Raw genomic sequence first — 20,471 nt, 5'->3', positions numbered from 1 at the left:
ATTCTCGAAATTTCAATTGGCAACAATACTGGTATTTAAACACTTATATACATTGTTGATTCTAACGCTCGAGAATCTTCTACAGATTTAGGAAATAGGCGGAAAATTCACAATACACATTTAACAGTATAAGTTATAGACATTTCTAAATACATATTTAACTAAAACAAATATTTATGTTAAAATGAATATATAATTGTAAATCCGTTATACCTCCTTCATTAGAGAATTAGAAATTGGCGTTATAAAATTTTTAACATATATATATATACATATATATATACACACACACACACATAAATATTGATAACAAAGCATTAAGTATAATACATTATCAAAAAATTATACAACTTCAATAATCATGTCAGTATATAACACAATCAATACAACTAACCATATAATCATAAAATTACACAGCATGTGAAAGTGCACCAACGAAAATGTTATCCTTTTGGTAAAGACCCAACACAATGAACAATCACACGACATAGCAGTTGTTCGAAAAGTGGAGTAAGTTTAAAGGAAGTAACAGGTATATTCTAGCTATGCTGAACAGGTATGACAAGTTTTACAAAATCGAGAAATATCTTGCTTAATTTTTGGCCAAACGAAATGTCTTATAATTTTGTCACGTTTTTTGACGCTTAAATGACTTCCCATGGGGAGTTCATGGACAACTTTCAATATTTCAGAATGATATGCTTTGAAACAACTCTTTGGTAAACCATAACTCAATCATCTGAAGCTGGCACATCTAGCGGTCTTCATTTTCTCATCAACACACCAGTTTTGATAAGATAACCATTAGAAACTTTCTCCAGCTAATTTTTTGGCAGTGGATATTTGAATAGTAAAGAGATTTGTGAACCCTTTTCTTTCTCGACAATCACTTTACTTTTAACATACGGAACTTCGCCAGGTCAGCCAAATCCTTTAAATCCATCATTGTCGTTCACCAAGGAATTGTCAGTTGGACAATTATTCACAAGATCCCTGTCGGATCAAAAAATGTCTGAGACAAATCTATGATGTCGTTCTCCAAACTAGTGCTTATCATTCGTTTTCGGCTTAACTTCTTAGACTGAGTTCGAGTCAGAGCACACAGAGAAACACATCTGGATTCTCCTCAACAACAATATCATCCTTAGATGAAACAGTGATCGACTTGCTGACCATTTTGGCTTCGGCAACAACTTTTCCCTAACCAAATCGTTTTCCAACAATAATGATACACAATTAACTGGCAACGTAGGTCTTACTCCAACCACAACTGGTTCAGAAACAAGGTCTGATGCCAAATAAATGTTATGAAAAGGAATATTAACAAAAACATCCTCAATACCCTAAGAATAAAAGATTCACCAGTGACAGATCTTGAATCTAAAGGCAGTACACCTTCTATCAACAATGATTGAGTCATCCCAATATCGTAGAATACGTATAAGCATGGGATTAGTGCTATCATTTGTCACAGAACCAACAAACACACAAGGTCTAACTACTTACCTAGCAACGTCAGCCTTTTTATGAGTAGCTACATCGACAATATGATCTGTTGAAGAGCTAGAGGTTTTAGAAGAATCCTCAACTTTAGTGGATTAATTGATACAAATTTTTGTTGAAAAGACAGGAACTTTTTACTAAAAGATGTTTCATGTGTTAAAGTATAATAATCGAAAAGAGCAGCTGCTTTCTGTTGGGTTTGAACTTTCTTTTCATCCAAGTAGCTTTTGAGGTCGTCATTTGAAAGCGTTTAAATTCCTCAATTAAACATAAATGTTTAGCTTGTCGAAATTGCGCCAATATGCATAGAATTACACCAATGATAAAAATAAATCTCTTTTAGGTGGGTAGATTCCATATAAGTATGATTATCTTGCTTGCAATAATCTCTGGTACCAACTGATGCTTTGAGAATAGCTGCTTTAGCCATATCATAATCTGTACAATCTTCTAGAGAGATAGCAGCATAAGGTTCTTGTGATTTACTAGTTAAAACACTTTGTAATAATAACGACCATTCTTCGGTGGCCCATTCCATGGCATGGGCAATTTTCTCATAATGTTGGAAATATTTATCAACTTCATTTTCATTAAATGGTGGTACTTTAATATATCGATTGAGTTCAAAGTTGTGATTTTACCTTGATCGATCAGAGTTAAATGTAATTTTTATTTCCTTCTTTCAGCCTAATTTCTTTTTCGGATTGGATGCGGGCTTTTTCAGCCTCGAAACGATTATTTTCAGTTTCAATACGGGTTTGCTTTTCCTGAGTTTCGATATGAGCTTAACCTTTCTCTTTATCGACTTCGATACAAGCGTGTTCGGCCTTGAGACATTTATATTCTCTTCCAGCATCGATGCAAGATTATTCAAGCTTGATTTGCTTGAGTTTCATCTGGATTTCTAACTTATCTTTATCACTCAACTCTGATTGGCTAGTGGAGATACCAGAGTATTCTTTTAATGTTTTCTCAAACAATAAATCATTATCGACTAGCACTTGCATATTATGTATTACGATTTCAAATAGCCGGATATTTTGGAGGTTAAATGAGGGTCGATATGTATCATGTTTATGATATTTACCAACAATATTGACACACGCAATTTTCTTTCTTAACATAAATATATTTTACTATAAAAACAACAGTACAGCTTATTATTGTGATAGCTGCCTTTTGTAATCGTTTTCGAGTTTTCAGTTGACAACAATACTGGTGTTTACATAGTGCTTTTGTATACATATATATTGTTGATTCTTATGCTCAATCGCTCAATCTTCTACAAATTTAGGGAACAGGTAGGAATTTTGTAATACATTTAACAGTATAAGTTACACGCATTTCGAAATATATATTTAACTAAAACAAACATCGATATCAAAATAAACATATATTGGTAAATTCGTTACAAAACCTATACATTAGATAGATAATGTGAAGAAAAAGTATCATTGGCCACTATTCACTCCTTCACAATATGTAGCCGCACACTAACAAATATAATAAATAAAGTTGGTATTCCGGAAATTGTTTTCTCGAAGTCTAAGTTCAAGAAACGCCCAACTCATACTAACAGTGTGTTTGAAATGCTGATTAATTGTTATTCTGAAAATTAAATGTAAGTACATGTTTTCTAAAAATTAATTATACTGTAGTGAAAATATACGTACCTAGAATGTCTATACATTTTTCAAGTATTCAACTAAAACAACATTTTTATACGTATTTGGTCATCTTCTGCAGGTTGTATTTGAATATAATTTTGACTTCTGTATATTTTATATTTTGTTCTTCATAACGCCTTATAGTCTGAACCATGTGAAGAAGCTGGTTCTCGAAGAAATAAGCATCAAATGTCTTACCCTGCAATTTTTAAACTGTGATGAAACAGTTAGTGAATTTTATAACATAACGTAATATTTATGTACAACATGAAACATGCTGGTCCATACAGACAGTCCAATTCTCTAAGCCAAATTTAAAAAATAAACAAATTTTAAAGTCAGTTTTTATCATTCACATATCTATCAAGCTTTCTCTTAAATTCACTCAAATTTCTTGCCTTCACAACATCCGAAGGTAATTCATTCCATAATCTAACCATACTATTTGAAAAGTAAAATTGTATTAGCTAAAGATGGCTTAAACTTTGCCTAAATCCATATTTGTGTCCCGTAGTTTTATGATTCTCGCTGTTGCGTATGAAAAATGTTGATGCAGCAACATTACCAGTTCCTTTTACACTTTTAAACACTTCAATCAGATCCGCTTTCACTCTTCTTTTTACAGGAGAAAACAATTTTGAGAATTTTAATATCTTATCTTATGACAACCCCTCCATCCCAAGTACAATTTTAGTAATTCTTCTCTGAACCCTTTCAAATAATTTATGTCTTTCTTAAGGTAAGAACCCCAAGACTGAACACATACACCAAATGTGGTCTAACCAGTGACCTATACAATGAAATTATAACCTCTTTATACTCGTATTCAGTATTTCTGTAGCTATACCCTACAGTCCTATTTTCCATATCAGTAGCAACAACACACTGCTTGGATGGCTTAAGAGACTGATCAACCATTACATCAAGATCATATTATTTTAAGACACTGTTAAAGTTATTCCCATCTAAATTATACTTAAAATTCAAATTATGATAACCCACATGCAATATCTTACATTCATCGTAGTCAAAACCCATCTGCCATTTATTCGTCGAACTTACTAAATAATCTAAATCCTTCTAGAAAGCAACAACATCGTCTTCACAGTCAGAAACACCCAAGACTTTGATACCGTCAACAAATGCAAGTAATTTATTGACCTTTCCTCCATCTATGTCACTAAGGTAAATCAAAAAGAGCAATGGTCCTGAGAATGAGCCCCGAGGTACACAACTTACAACATTAATCTAGTTTGATTGAACTCCATTTATAACGATCCTTTGCTTTCTTCCATCAAGCCACTTTTCTATCCAATAAGTTAATTTATCTCCTAACACCTACAGAGTTACGTGCCACTTTATCAAATGCTTTCTGAAAATCCAGATAGGACACATTTACACCATTACTCTCATTAACATATGCAATAACATTTTCAGTAAATTTTGTTAAATGATTTTGCAAAGTATCTTTTATCAGATTTTCCAAAAAAGTTTCCCGACAACTGATGTAAGACTAATAGGCCTATAATTACTGGGAGAACTTTTATTATCTCCCTTGATGCTAGGAGTGTCTGTTGATACTTGTCCATTATTCAAACACTTAAAAAAATGTGGCAAATAGCTCACATATCCAATCTTTGACCTCCTTTAAAACCTATGGGAAAATACTATTTGGCTCATGAGCCGTATCATTCTTAAAATTTCCCAATTTTATTTTAATAAGCTCAGAATTTATGCAATTGTCGTGTTTTCAACTTTGTTTTCATCTATCAATTGCTCAAGATTAGAAATACTGCTTTAGTCTTTATTAATTAAAACTGAAGTAAAAACTTTTAATAAGACCACAATTTATGCAATATTCGTGTTTTCAACTTTGTTTTCATCTATCAATTGTTCAAGATTAGGAATACTGCTTTAGTCTTTGTTAATTAAAACTGAAGAAAAGGCAAAATTTAATAACCTAGTCATTTAATCACCAGATAAAACCTTTTTTTTAGTAGAGAAAAAATTTTACATTAAAAATACTTGTACATTTTTGATTAAATTCTTAAAATCTCTAACCGAAGATAAAACAACAACAATAACAATTGTTTTGCATTGCGTTGAAAACATATTTAAGTTGTTTTTAACACATATAGTCACTTATGTTTAACATGTAATATGATACCTTCTCTTACTTATTCTATAGTTGTATTCTTATTTTTCCAAATCTTCAAAGGCTTCTTGTGAATATTATAACAAATATGTAAATAAATGAACACAACGATTAAAGAATTAACATAAAATTTTAACCTAAACTCGGGACTTCCACCACATATAACAACCATAGTATCTAGTCTTTAATTATCATTTAATAATAATAAAAAAACAGTTATAAAAATTACCACAAGACTGTGATTTTCACTTGAGATAATCCACTGTGCTGGTTTCAAAGTTCTTAACACAGAGTCAAGTGTTATCGATAAAGAGAGAATTGTGAGCAGGGAGTGGCTTTTATTAAAAGTTATTAATATATATTAATATTATTTTATTAAAATATATTGGAACATTTGGAAAAACAATCATCAGTATGAATAAATTAAAATATACAATACTAAGTCACACAACATATATATTTATATCGTATGTGTGTTTTCTTATAGCAAAACCACAACGGGTTATATGCTATGCCCACCGAAGGGAATCGAACACCTGATTTTAGCGTTGTTAATTCAAAGACTTGCCGCTGTCTCAGCGGAGGACATACAGGGTGTTCGGAACGTCACTGTGCAGTTTTTTAATCAGCGATAATAGCATTCATTCAGTCTATTTCAAGCCAGCAACTGATAGCAGTGTTTATAAACAAAATAAGAAGAATTCAAGCTTGTATTGATTGTAACGGGGGTCACTTTCAACATTGTTTATTATTGTCATTCATATTTACCTCCTGTATTCTATATTGAAACATGTCTGTTAATAAATATATAAGTGCACAGTGACTTTCCGAATACCCTGTATTTATATTAATATTAATATATGATATATTACAAATATAATTATTTGAAACAATAAGATGTCAGTGTGATTACACTACTTTATTATAACATAGAGCTCACTATAATATTTGTGCCATGTACAATCTAGAATCACTGATCTTAGTGCTGAATATCCTACTAAACAATCTACAGATGAGATTCTGTTATTACGCTAGTCCGCTCTTGTATTTTTGCTATTTTTGTACTCTAAAACAATAATGTTTTATGATGTGGAGATGCTATATAAGCTACATATGATAAACCGTATTTTTTACGACTCAACTATGTTATCTGGTTATATAACATTTAACTGATAGACGGCTGATAATTAGAAATACATTAAACGCCTGACATATAGGCCTACATGTGCATGTTCAACAGCCCTAGATATATTAGGATTTATTTGGCGCTGCAGCATAAAAACGTTTTCCACTATCCCTGGTTGAGTCTGAATGGAATTTCATAACGAATGTTAGGTTTGAAATTACTTACAATAAAGTAAATTTAACCTTATGTAAATGTTTGTTTACAATCTACAGCATAAAATCGATTAAACAGTGTAAAACTGATTAAAAAACAAGAGATACGTTTGCGAGCCACCTTGTGTATCGACACTAGTTTAATGTTTTTTCTCGATTTCTGTTTTCATACGTTATATTTGGGTCATTGTCTCGTTTGTTTTAGTTTTATTTGCGTTAGTATTGCATTATTCATGTGTGTTTTGTAATATTTTTATAAGTGTGATTCTCACTGAAGCTTTTCTGAGCCGTAAATTTTTTGGCTTCAAACAACTTGCTGTAAAAAAGAAACCTTCATTGTGTGTGAGTACATGTTTTGAAATTTACCATACCAAGAAAAAATTTAGAAAGTAATGTCACCGTTCACAGATTACATGTAAACTGTAAGAGTATTTGGGCATGTATGTATTCCCTTGTGATTATGTAATTACATAAACAGATCTGATGCTGAGACTTAAATCACCTTTAAAACCGGGCACCCTTGTATTTATCCCCATTCATAAACAGAAACACAGACACAACGACAACAAACTTTTAGGTGTAATTCAACTATTAGGCGACTATAAATTCACATCAGTATGTGTTCTGAAACGCTGAAGACGCTGGGAAAACAACTGACAGATCGAAGCAGTATAAAGGCTATAATTCGTCCTTTTAGGTTAAATTGCGAAATACTTCGACATGTACGACAACATGATTCTTAACATTGTTATGTATACACCATACTACTAGTAGTAGTAGTACAGTACTGTGGCCCCGTGGTCATACAAATATACTGTAAAGAACCGACAAATCAACAAAATAAATTTACGATTGTCCGAAAAAGTGCATGAATCGAACAAGTTCTTGTGAGCAAGGTTAGTACTGAGTATTAGGCATAATGTTTGTGGCCTCAGTTGCAATGTATTAGCATTAAGCCTAACGTTAGTGTTATTGAACTGAGTGACAATAACGTTAGGCCTAAATACTGTAACTAGTTTAGTGTAAGTTCACTGGAAACAATACTGTAGCCTGGAATAATAAAGTGGACTATTCCTAATTTAAGGCCGTCGTTTTGAATTTGCTTTCGCATCCAGACATGCAGATAAAGTTTCAGACGCATGCCTGTTTTGCTGATGTATGGTTTGTTGGCTCATCTAAAGCCCCCAGGTTAAAACTGAGCTTAAAGTTGAGGTTACAACTCATTCTTCAGATATTTAATTAGGATTAAGGTACGCTAGCCTAGGCCTAACCCAGTATTTAGTAATTCAATGTGCAGTACGGTTTACAATTAATTATATGTTATATGTGTGTACCAGTACAGAATGATCACTGTGTATATAGGCTACTACAGTATGTGTTGTTGATCACAAATTGTTTTGGAATACATTTTGGCTCACAATGGATTTGCATATTACCATTGACATTGCTTCTTGCATATAGCTACCATAGCAACAACCTTAATGAAACTTTTGCAACGACTGAAAACTAATTACCTTAAATCCAGTCTCGAATGGTTTTTCAACCAATCAGAATGCAGCAAATCAATAAAGGTATTTATGAATTCATATTTATGTGCTGATGAACCTAGGTTCTAGAATAACTTTCTGACAATCTTTGTTTAAGTGTAGACCTAGAGTTTAGTATGTTTGACTGTCTTACCAACGTTTTTCTTTATGAATTTCACTGTTTTTCTGATCATTATAACTATTTATGATCCATATTCTTTTGTGGTTTTTTTATTTTTGTTTCTGTATTTTTCAAATTGCAAGATGAAACGTGTTCAAATTGAGTGGTGCACAAAAGAGAAAACTGACAAAAAAGAACCAACAGAAGACTTTGCATTTAGTGGCCAAGACTGGAAAGCTAATTTTTTCTCTCAACTTACATAACATGATCCTCTTAATCTAAACCCATCTCCGCCATTATAAATAACTTTTACTGCATATGACTCTGACAAGATTGAAGTTGGACCAAGCTCTATACCTACAAGTACCACTTTGTCCACTTCAAGGTCAGAACGTCATGATGACGTTGAGGTGTCACAGTATGGCTCAACTGGAACAAGACTCACAAATGATCTCACTTTGCCTGTAAATTCTCCTGATATTACTAGTGTTAATGCTGGCGCAAGTTGCTCTACAAGACAGTCTCTGAAGTTAAAATAATTGCTGAAAATGAAAATCTACTGGACTATGGTAAAATGTTTCAGTCTACAAAAGACGAAGAAACTAAAGCAAAAGATCCAGGGTTGTGGCTCGATTTATTTGCTGATGATGTGGTTATTTGGATTACTTGTAGACCCACTGACTGTCAACACCACAATGGGCCATTTGGTAAATTTTGCCGGACTTTCAATAGTGGAAAACCAACGAGATACTGCTCGCAAAAACTTTTCTTTGGGGTAAGCGAACGGTGAACAATACAAGAGAGAGTGGTTATTCTATTCACCATCAACAAGGCCAGTTTACTGATTTGTTTGTAAACTTTTTGCCAATAAATTTTCCTCGCGTTTTGTTGAAAGAGAAGGGTTCATTCAGTGACTGGCGAAATACTATTGTAATTGATCATTATGAAAGAAGCACTACCCACCAAGACTTTATGCTAACATACTTAACTCGTAGACAAGATTTAGGCTTGGAAAAACAAATTAAAGAAGAGTGCAATTATTGGGAACATGTAATAACTGTTATTCGTACGTTAGCAGAACCTGGCCTGGCATATCGAGGAACAGATGAAAAATTTGTTTCACTGCAGAATGGGAATTTTTTAGGGCTGCTTGAGCTCATAAGTCAGTTTGATCCATTTTTAGCATGGCAGATTTCGAAATACGGAAATTCTGGAAAATAAAATCCTTCTTACTTGTCCAAAACCACCTGTAAAGAACTCATTGAACCAGTGGCTTAGAAGGTCCATGTGTTCATTGTTGATGAAGTAAATTCTTCTGGTTATTTTAGCTTGTCAGTTGACTCAACGCCAGATCTATTACATACAGATCAGTTAAGTGTTGTACTTCGATACTTAAAAGATGGACATCCTATTGAACGCTTTTTAACCTTTCTGAAACTGAAAAGTCATACCAGTAAGGAAATGGCAAACCAGGTATTGCAGTACGTACGTGAAGTTTCAAACTTAATTTTTCAAAATGTAGGGGTCAGTCTTACGACAATGCTGCTGACATGTCTGGGCGTTATAAGGGGATGGAGCAAAAGATTTAAGAAGAAAATAAGTTTGTCATATATGTGCCCTGTGCAGCCCATTCACTAAATCTAGTAGACTGAAGTGCTGTTGACTGCTGTCAAGTGGCAGTTAATGTTTTTCTCTACAATGCATTTGCTCTATAAATGTTTTCAGCCTCAACCAGCCGGTAGAAAATTCTTAAAGCTTGTCTTGAAAATGAAAGTGTGTTAAAAATCCCTCTGTGATACCAAATGGGAGTCACATGCTATGGCAACAACAGCAATTTTGAAGTCTTTCTTTAAAATTTTGGAAGCTTTAGAATATCTAGTTGAAGACCAGTCACAAAAGGGAGACACTAGAAGAGAAGCAGACAATATTACAAATAAGATGCAAGAGCTAGAATTTGTTTTTATGTTCATCATGTGGGATGAGATTTTACAAGAGTTTCATAAAGCAAGTCAAGTTCTGCAAAATGAGGATGTGAATTTAAAAACATGCAGATCTGTACAACAATCTGTACAACGTATTAAAAGCTTGTCAAGTCTTCTAAAAAGGTCTAACGTTAGATTGTACAATAACATTATAAATTTATTTATTGATAGCATTAAGGTACGGCAAAATTTAGCCCTAACTAAACTAAAGCAAAAAGCGACACAAGTTGCAGTGCTAATTTATTTCCTTTCTTTTTTTTAGAATGTGGGTCGTAATTAATAAAGATTTAACTCAGTTACGTCTAAAATCAGATGACTTATATATTTCTATGTCTGCAATTATAATTCTTTTTGTATTGTTCTGAAAATCCTGTGGTTAAAGAAATAATGTTGCAATAAAGATATTAATTTAACCGCAAATGTTTTGCGTGTTTTGCTAGTACTCTACTATTCTGAAGTACCAAGCTAAATAACCATTAGAAAACTGAAACTTCAAGTGTACCACACATGAAAAACAAAGAGGGTGAGAAGGGGCAAAAGAGTTGTCACATCTGTTGCTGTCAGTTTTCTGTTTCTATAGCACTCTTTTTGTTTCCACGTATCGTGATACACAGCAAACTATGCAGGATTAAATAGTACTGTGTGCCATATGTGCGTTAGATATAGAAATCCTAGAAAACATGAAGAAGAATGCACACCGTAATAGAAAACCAATCTTAAATAAATGAATTGAGCACCTGACAGCAGTTTTGTTCCACTGTAACTTAAGTTCAATGCCAAAATCATGAACACTTATTAGAAGTGAAGTACAAAGCTAAACAATGAACTATCTGTCGTCTAACCACGAGTAAGGAATTGAAGACCACATGACCACATTCATATCGCTGTGCCACTAGGGGGCTACACTTATTAAATTGATTCATATGTATATATAATCAGGACGAAGTATTAAACAAGTTATGTTTAATGTGGTGAAAAATAACATTGTGAGGAATTCATGCAATGTCTGTAATGAAACAAAAAGTGTCACTTTTTACAGCCATTGGTATGTAAATACGAGATGGAACACACTGTTCTCTGTCATTAAGCACAGGTCATATCACACGTTGACAGATTTTATAATGAACGTACTGAGGAAACGTATTCTGTTACATATCAAATTGACGGTTGGATATGAGATATGTTATCACGAGTTTGTTTAAAATTATTCATTGATAATATTTTGAACATTAAATGCAAAACATAAATAAAACTTGTACATGTATTGTTGTTATCTCAAGGATTATTGTACACACAGCAAGTAGATCATAATATAATTTACAAGTAAAACTACTCGTCCACAGTGAATGGAACGTTTAAGTTAATTATTTCATGGACTTTAAAAAAGTTAATCGTGTTGCACTCGTGGTTTTACTCAGAGCCAAATCTCCGAGTTACTTGTACTGCCCACTGTGAAAACTTAGAGTTTTTCAGACAAACTAAGAGTTGCGCGACAATAACATATAACATTTTTATTCTTTAAGTTGTATCACATTTTCAAATAAGAATGATAGTGTGACTAGTTCCTATCAATTTAGTGTAGAATATCATACTTGAGAAATAAAATTTGGCATCAACATTATTCATGTCTGTTCTCCCGTTATATGAAAAGTAAATGTTGAATATTTCCTGCGGGCACAGCTTCTCAAACGAGAGACAGACGAACGTTCGAACAGACACCATGGTTCGCAGTATGTATAGGATGAAGCCTAACGCCTGTTCTTCAGATGAAATGTATTGGCTACTTTACTTACTGTGTTGTTTTAGTTTAGCTCCAAGTTACACAGTAGAATATCTGCGTTATATTCACCACAAGTATCAGTCTCCTATTTTTAGCTTTATAAGCCCTGTTGAACCATAACGAGTTACATTCGTGAGACTTGTTAAACTTGTTTAAAAATAATATCTAATAACGTGAAAAGATAGGTCTTGGAAAAGATAAGATCTGTTTTGGGTGTTACAACAAAACTATTGCAATAAAAACACAAACATATCAACAAAATAAATGTTACGTATTATAATTAGTCTTGGACAATTATCTAATTTATTATGCCACGTATACTATATGTTAAGAATTCAAATAGACGAAATTTGAATTTAGAAGTTAATTGAATGTCAATACATATCAAATGTATGATATTTGCCAATAAGTTTTTTGCTTGTTTCTGCATTTCGCGCAAAGCTACACGAGAGCTATCTGCGCTAGCCAAGCTGTCTCTAATTTAGCAGAAAAAGACTAGAGGGAAGATAGCTAGTCATCATCACCAACCGCCAACCTTAGGGCTACTCTTTTTACCAACGAATAGTGAGACTGACCGTCACTCATAACGCCTCCACGGCTGAAAGGACGAGCATGTTTGGTGTGAAAGGAATTCGAACCTGCGACCCTCAGATTACAAATCAAGCGCCTTAACCACCTGGCCATGCCAGGCCTTGGCAACGAGATAGATACACAGTTTTTTCTCTTTAACACAAATATAATTTATGTATACTAACAATAGAATTTATAATAACAGTTATTATAAATAGTTATCAAAAACACTTGTTTATATACAAGAGTTTTATAAACTTACAAACTATATTGAGTCTTCCATCTGGTCTAGAATTGAATATTTTATCGATGGTCCACGCTCACGACGAGTTAATTAGTTATGCGTTGATGTTGTTATATCTCACATAAGTTAGCTAGCTGTCTTTTCATGGCTAGCCTCACATCGTTTAAAAGCTGATTTTTGCCGACGAAAATATTTAATGCCCTCCTAGAAATATTAACGTCCAAAGTTAGTTCACTGAAGTTGAACGGTTTGTAATGTTCGAAATTTATAAAAGTTTCTGGTTAAATATGTGTAGTTTTCTGATTAATAAGCATTTGTTACAATTTCAGCTTCCTAGGCTTATAGTCTACTGACTGTAATGACCAGTCGTTGGTTTATAAACTTTTAGGCGAGCTTCTAGAAGTTCAAATGGCAACAATACTGGCAATCACTAGTATTTTACGTATATCGTACATTATTGATTCTTACGCTCGAATTTAGAGAACAGGCGGGACTTGGTCAATACAGATTTAACAATATATGTTACATACATTAATTGAAGCAAACATAGATATTAAAATAGATGTATAATAGTAAATTCGTTACATCTCCTTATAGATAGAATATATACTAACGTTATCTCTATAAATAAAGATTGGAACTACAAATTTTGTACTTAGGAAAAGCATAGGTAAATTTTATTAACAATTTCCATTTAAGCCCATTCATAACCCACTGTAATATCGATGAAGAGGTTAAACCTAAATTCAAAGCTGTTTGAAACATTAATGTAAATAAATGTTTTCTTCTATGTTTTATCAGTTTGATAATCAAAATGATATTCTATTATATATTATGTATAATATCCTTCAACAGCTGTTAAAAATTGATTTTCACAGAAAGTACAATAATTCCGAAACCCATGTAGGTTTGTGTGCTTTCTTTCACAGACATAAGTACAATTTGAAAAATGACCTTACTACGTATTTTAACAGTACTATTAAGGTGAAATATTAGTTGTAAAATAAATTCACAATTTTTTTTTTATTTTTTATTTCAATTACTCAAGCAGAAGTGAGGTACAAATAGATTGCTAACTTTGGCGTATGTGGGTTTTTAGCTTTCAGAAGGTAGAAAACAAAACAAAGAATCTCCAGTTGTCAAGACTGAAGACTTCATATAAGTTGTTACTGATTTAGTTAAATAAACCCATAGAGCAGTGAAAGTATTAACTGATTACAAAAGTTCATAATTAATAAGATATGTTTCAATTAATGTTAACAGATGTGTAAGAGCGTGCACGTCACATATGGCAAATAACGGGTAAAACAGAAAACATTCATACAGAAGATGTATGAGAAATTGTACAATAAATCAGCATCTTGGTTTGTATTATATATATTCCATTTCGGATTAAAAGCGTTTAAACCGAAACGTTGAAATTTTTATTGCATATGGAAAAAAGCATAAAGGTCGGATTTTGTCTCTAATCGTCTGGCCAGTTGATAAGCTTCAGTATTAACTGATAGACCTTTTGAGTGGTAGTGACATGTGGGAGTCGGAGGATGGGCCGGAAATGCTATTTTTAACACTTTGATTTGAAATTCGAGTGGACAGCGTAAGAGAAATATTTTCTTAATTTTAAGCACAGAAGTTAGGCTAATTGGCTCCAACTTCCAATATTATGATAGGTTTCGGCATTTGAACTGTAACTTTGAAATTCTTATGTTGCATACATAAATAGTTTCTCAGATTGGTTTTTGTTTGAGATATATCTGAACGACTGTTTTTACACTTCTGTGATTTGAAATGTAAAATCGGCAAAATATAATATGTCTGTAATCTACTTGATTTATATCTTAGATGTTAGGCCTATTGGCGTTCTGTGATCCGTTAACTTTCGGTGTTTAAACTGTAACCCTGTATTAAGTTCATATGTAATTCACAGTCAGATCTTATTTTAGAGGTGTGTGTTTGACAGAACAGCCATTTTGTTTACTTCCAATACTTCTGACGCCGTTTGGTTACTATATAACTTACAGATTTGTTTTATTAAGATCTGTATGGTTTGACCATAGTTAATCAGAGCAAAGTATGATAAATAATATAAATAATATTCTCACTGTCCCCACCTGTTTATTAGCGATGGAACACGTCAAGCATTTTTTGAAACATTTGCAGCGTAATTAGAACTATAAAAAATATGTTACTGATGTAATGGATTTACTATTATATATTTGTTTTAATATCCTTATTTGTTTCAGTTTAATAAATATTTAAAAATGCATGTAACTTATATTGTTAAACGTGTATAGCAAAAGTTTCGCTTATTTTCCAAATTTGTAGAATATTCTCGAGCATGAAATTTAACAATGTACTTACTATCTGTGTATGCAAAATACTAGTGACTGCCAATATTATTACCAACTGAACTTTCGAGAACCTCGCCTAAAAGTTTATAAATCGAAGAGACAGTTTAATATTATTGATTTTCTACAGTTAGTATACTATAAATCTTGGAGATATATCTTTGATGAACGCTTATTAATCTGAAAACTACAGATATTTGACCAGGATCGTTTATAGATTTCGAACATTACAAACCGCTTAACTTCAGTAAATTAGCTCACCAGTGTCACAGCGGTATGCCAACGGACTAACACCGCTAGAAACCGGGTTTCGATACCCGTGGTGGGCAGACCACAAATAGCCCATTCTGTAGTTTTGTGCTTAATTCAAAATAACCAATTAATCAATCATTTAATCGAATTAACTTCGGACATTAGATATTTTCGTCGGGAAAAAATTGTTTATCTGTTTGTTTGTGTTTGAATTTCGCGCAAAGCGAAACGATGGCTACTTGCGCTAGCCGTTTCTCATTATGCAGTGTAAAACTAGAGAAAAGGCAACTAGTCATCGCCATCCACTCTCAACTCTTGGGCTACTCTTTTACCAACGAATAGTGGAATTTATCGTACCGTTGTAACGCCCCCACGGCTGAAAGAGCGAGCACGTTTGGTGTGATGAAGATTCGAACCCGCGACTTTCAGATTAGGAGTCAAGCAGGGCCGATGTATGTAGAAGCTAGCTAACTTCCCGTCAAATGTTGTGTAACTCTCTATCAATGAGTAACGATACGACCACTGTTTAAAGTTATTTTTATTTTTTTGTGTAAAAACACAGAGTTCATAGCATTGAAGAAAAGTGATAATTCTTCACTAAGACATAGAATTAATTCACTCATCTTGAACTGTCGGTAAAATACTCTTTTCCAAACCAGATAGAATACTCAGTATTGTTTGCATGTTTGTAAAATTTCTGTGTATATAATGACTATTTGTAATAACCGTTATTATAAATTGTATTGTTGTTTCTATATTAACATATATTTGTATTAAAGAAGAAACTTGTGTGTATCAATCTTGTTGTCAAATATCATATATTTGATACATATCGACATTTAATTAACAAATTCTAATACGTAGCATAACAAATGGGAAAATCGTCCGAAATAAACTATAATACGTAATGCTAGTAACTTTTCATTTGTAAACTCTAATTATTAACCTGGCAGGCCTGGCATGGCGAAGTTGTATGGGCGCTTGCGTAATGCGAGGGTCGCAGGTTCGAATCCCCGTCAAACAGAACATGCTCGCTCTTTCAACCTTGGGGGTGTTATAACGTGACGGTCAATCCCATTATTCGTTGGTAAAAGAATAGCCCAAACGTTGGTGGAGGGTGGTAATGACTAGCTGCCTTTCTTCTAGTCTTACACTGCTAAATTAGGGACAGCTAGCGCAGAAAGCCCTCTTGTAGTTTTGCATGAAATTGAAAATAACCAACAAACAAACAAACAAATAAATTTTGCAATTTGCATTGCTCCAAAATAAAACAACTTTGCAGATGTTTCGACGTTATTCAAATTAAAGTAGATAATTAGTCCAGGCCTGAAAAATAGATATTTGTATTGCAGAGTTTCAATTCGTTTACTTCTAATAATTTAATTTTTTTTCGTTTTTGTGTTGACTGTTGAAATTTTGGACGAGACTGGTTACTTTGAAAAATCAACAAACGAAACAATTTTCCTGCTTGAAAAATCTAACTTTGAAAACACTAAATGAAAAAAAAAAATTTGAAAAACACAGAGTTACATTAGAATTAGAATTTGTAATTTGAATGGCATGTGCATGAAAATTGAATTGTCAAGTAGAGATGCTTACGATTCAGGTATTTTGTTAGCAGTTAAATCCATCCGCCTCCGGTTTTATTGGCCCAGGCTGATGAGAATGGTAACACACACACACATCTATCTCCAAGACACAATGCAAACTCATCGCAGGTTGGAAGACTAAGGCAAATGCTCTGAGAAAGGTACCTTGCTCAAAGTTCCAACAACCAAGCTGCGTACCTACAAACTATCGAGTACGTATTTCAAGCACTAAGCACTGTTGATCAAAAGGAAAGTAGGCAGCCAGAAGCCCTTGCTACTAAAAAAATCTTTGTTCGGTTTCTTAAATCAATAACAATATTGACTGTTACACTTATAACGCACCAACAACTTAAAGTGCGAAGTTTATTCAATGGCTTCACTTCTTGTATACACAGCCTGTCACGTTAGCCTCTGAGACCACGTCCGGACCACAGATATAAACACATACATAGTAGTTTGTAATATGTACTTCTGAAGGATTTTAGGCAGCTTTAAAATTGAGAAATATTTCCCAACGATACTTACACAATTTTACCCATTTATAAAAAAAAATTTTTTTTGAACTTCAAGTTATATATTTATGCTGAATTTGACCTATATAAACATAAATGTTCATGTGCTGTTGGTGAATTTGTTACACGATACAATTTTTTGACTTAGAGCCTCTTAACCAACTGTCCAAGGCCATGTTTCCGTTGGCGTCAGATATTGAAATGTAAAGTTACTAACACGAAAGGTTACTGAAAAGTTTATCTGATCACAGAATCGTTTCAGTAAAGACGGTTAAGTTTCAAACCAGATGTAGGAGTTCTTCGTGTCTGACGTTTGACTCGTCACCCTTGTGAGCATGTTTAGATACGAGATGTGAACTGTCTTTTAAAAGAATCCACATAAATAGAAGAAAGCTTTTACATGATAGCTAACAGAAAACAAAGAAATGAAATGACTCTTTATCTGTAAGACGTTTGGTTGTTTTTATGGAATACACATTATGCTTATGGACGTCTATACATTTGTTTAGACACTCATGAGATAGAAAACAATGGTAATTTTATATTATTTGGAGTGTAATTATGAACAAAAGCGTGACAATTACAATGAATAACGATACGACCACTGTTTTGGCTGTTGTTTTTTTTCTGTGTAAGAACACAGAGTTCACAGCATTGAAGAAATGTGATTAGTGTTCACTAAGACAAAGGAATAGTATTCAGATTATATAAAAATAAAACTACACAAGACCGATTTTTGTTTTTATTAAACGTAACAGCATGGTACTAACATTGAGCCATTGAAACTACATAGTTGGTGGTTGTAGAGGAAACAAAATTGTTAAGTGTTGAATAAAAATATAAAGCGAAACTCAAAACAAGCTAATTATGAATTCAAGGCTTGTGTTTTCAACATGGGAAAAAAGTATAAATGACAACGAAGTTGTTCCATTAGACGAGCCTGTTATTGTCCAAAACAATTAGAACGTAACGAAGTATTTCAGAACAACGTTAAAATTATTTATATTTGTCTTACTAAAGAGTTAATAAAACCGTCTAGCCACTAAGTGAAACCCACTGCGAAACGCAGCTAGTTGAAAACGTTTTCTGAGTTTGATTCGAAAGAAATATTTTTGTAATCTGAATCAAAAACACAAACCTACTTCCAATCCAACCCCATTTATACGTTGTAAAGTTTGAGCAGATTTTTAACGAACAAATTGAACATTTGTTCACGAAACTTCAAAGTTCTGTTCCGATTTTCAAATTAGGTATTTTATATTCTATAGTTAATTCCATCAAATGCAATGTATTGATTATTTCTTTCATTATTTTGGTTTCTAAAAGATAAGATACAAATACGATTTTCAGTATCCTCTGAACCATTCTAAACGAGTATAATGAAACTCAACAATAACCGGTACGTCTTTTTGTGTTGTTGTTTTTAGTGGTAGAGGCGGGGGAGATCAGGTCATTGGTACTTTTAAAATAGACTAGTTAGCTACATCTCATCTTCCTCTCGACTAGTGTTGGCTCATCAAATCGAAGATTAATGTTCCATGATCTAAATGTTTCCCTAGCAAAGATACGAAATGTTTTGTATCTTTCTCATAATTGAGCAGAACCTTTACCTTACAATTGCCGCTAGATGCAAACTCACTATTATTCTAAAATGGAAATCAGCACACTTTAATTCCTGCAAACAACAAACAATAAAAAACACCTTCTATTAGTATTGTGCGCGATTAGCACTTTTGAAATTCGATTGTCGATTCGATATTTGTAAATAGTTTCAATTATAATTATCGATTATTCTAATAAGATCATTTTTATAAAAACATGAAAACAAGACGTAGATATTTCCTGATTAAACATGTTTTGAAAGAAATACAACAACAAACAACTGAATATAACTACAAGCAATTCGGTATAAATATAAAATAACCAGTCATGATCTATTGGGTGCAAAACATCGAACAAAGGTAATCCAACTTTTTGACATGTTTACGTTTTCGTTGAGTAATAGCCACTCTCACATAGTTCCTGATGACAGAATCTCTCTCCCGATTTTGTTTTATTAATGATAATAAAAAATGGTATTTTTTACTTAGTCTAGTTGACTTCGTCGAACAAGTATTATAAATACAGGCCCAGCATGGCCAAGTTGTTATGGCGTTCGATTTGCAATCTAAGGGGCTTGTATCACTAAATGACTCGTACTTTCAGGGATGGGGGGGGGGGCGTTTTAATAGTGCCTTCAATTCTACGATTCGTTGATAAAAGAGTTGGCGGTTGGTGGTAATGACTAGTTGCTCTTCCCATAGTCTAACTGCTAAATTAGGGATGGGTAACGAAGATTGCCCTTGTGTAGCTTTGCGCGAAATTCAAAACAAACCAATATAAAAACGAAACAGTTTGTTTACTTTCATCTACATACGTGTGTCCGTACAGCAGATATGAAATTCTGCCAGTTCTAATCGATACTGAGTACCGAAACATATTTGTTAAAAGCGGTACTAGTATCGGGACTTATTTGAGCTTTGTAGTTTTATAAGTTCCCACATAGATTTTTTCTTTTCGTCAAAGAGATTCACTTCATCCAGTTGAGTACCTCTACTTTTTCTTGAGAATCTCACCCCTGCTGCACAGTATATATTTAAGTGTTCACAGACCTTGTATTACCGACTCTTTTTGTTTTAAGTGAATTCCTTCGAACGCTCTGCTGCGCTTTTGAAAATATTATTTTGCTTTCAACAAACAATAATACTTATCAAGCTGTTTAAGGAGATTTATTTCGAACCAGACAGCATGCTTCTGTGCTTGCATTGCTTCAAGGCTCCAGAAGAACCACAGATCCCAGACTGGCCTGACAGACAAGCACTTACAGTTCTCACCCAGTGAAATC

At 33.2% G+C, this 20,471-nt stretch overlaps 1 pseudogene across 1 annotated transcript in view; it reads right to left on the bottom strand.

Annotated features, from left to right (window-relative positions):
- Window positions 1-17,542, bottom strand: part of LOC143236919 (tripartite motif-containing protein 2-like) — a 38,122-nt pseudogene extending 20,580 nt beyond the window's left edge. Inside the window, exon 1 of the transcript XR_013019803.1 lies at window positions 17,086-17,542. The product of XR_013019803.1 is annotated as a tripartite motif-containing protein 2-like (transcript). The remainder of the gene's footprint in view (window positions 1-17,085) is intronic.
- Window positions 17,543-20,471: the final 2,929 nt, after the last annotated feature.

Source organism: Tachypleus tridentatus, chromosome 13 (assembly GCF_004210375.1).
Source record: "Tachypleus tridentatus isolate NWPU-2018 chromosome 13, ASM421037v1, whole genome shotgun sequence".
Taxonomy (NCBI): domain Eukaryota; kingdom Metazoa; phylum Arthropoda; class Merostomata; order Xiphosura; family Limulidae; genus Tachypleus; species Tachypleus tridentatus.
The sequence above is the reverse complement of the archived record's forward strand: the minus strand, read 5'-3'. Positions and strand labels throughout refer to the sequence as shown.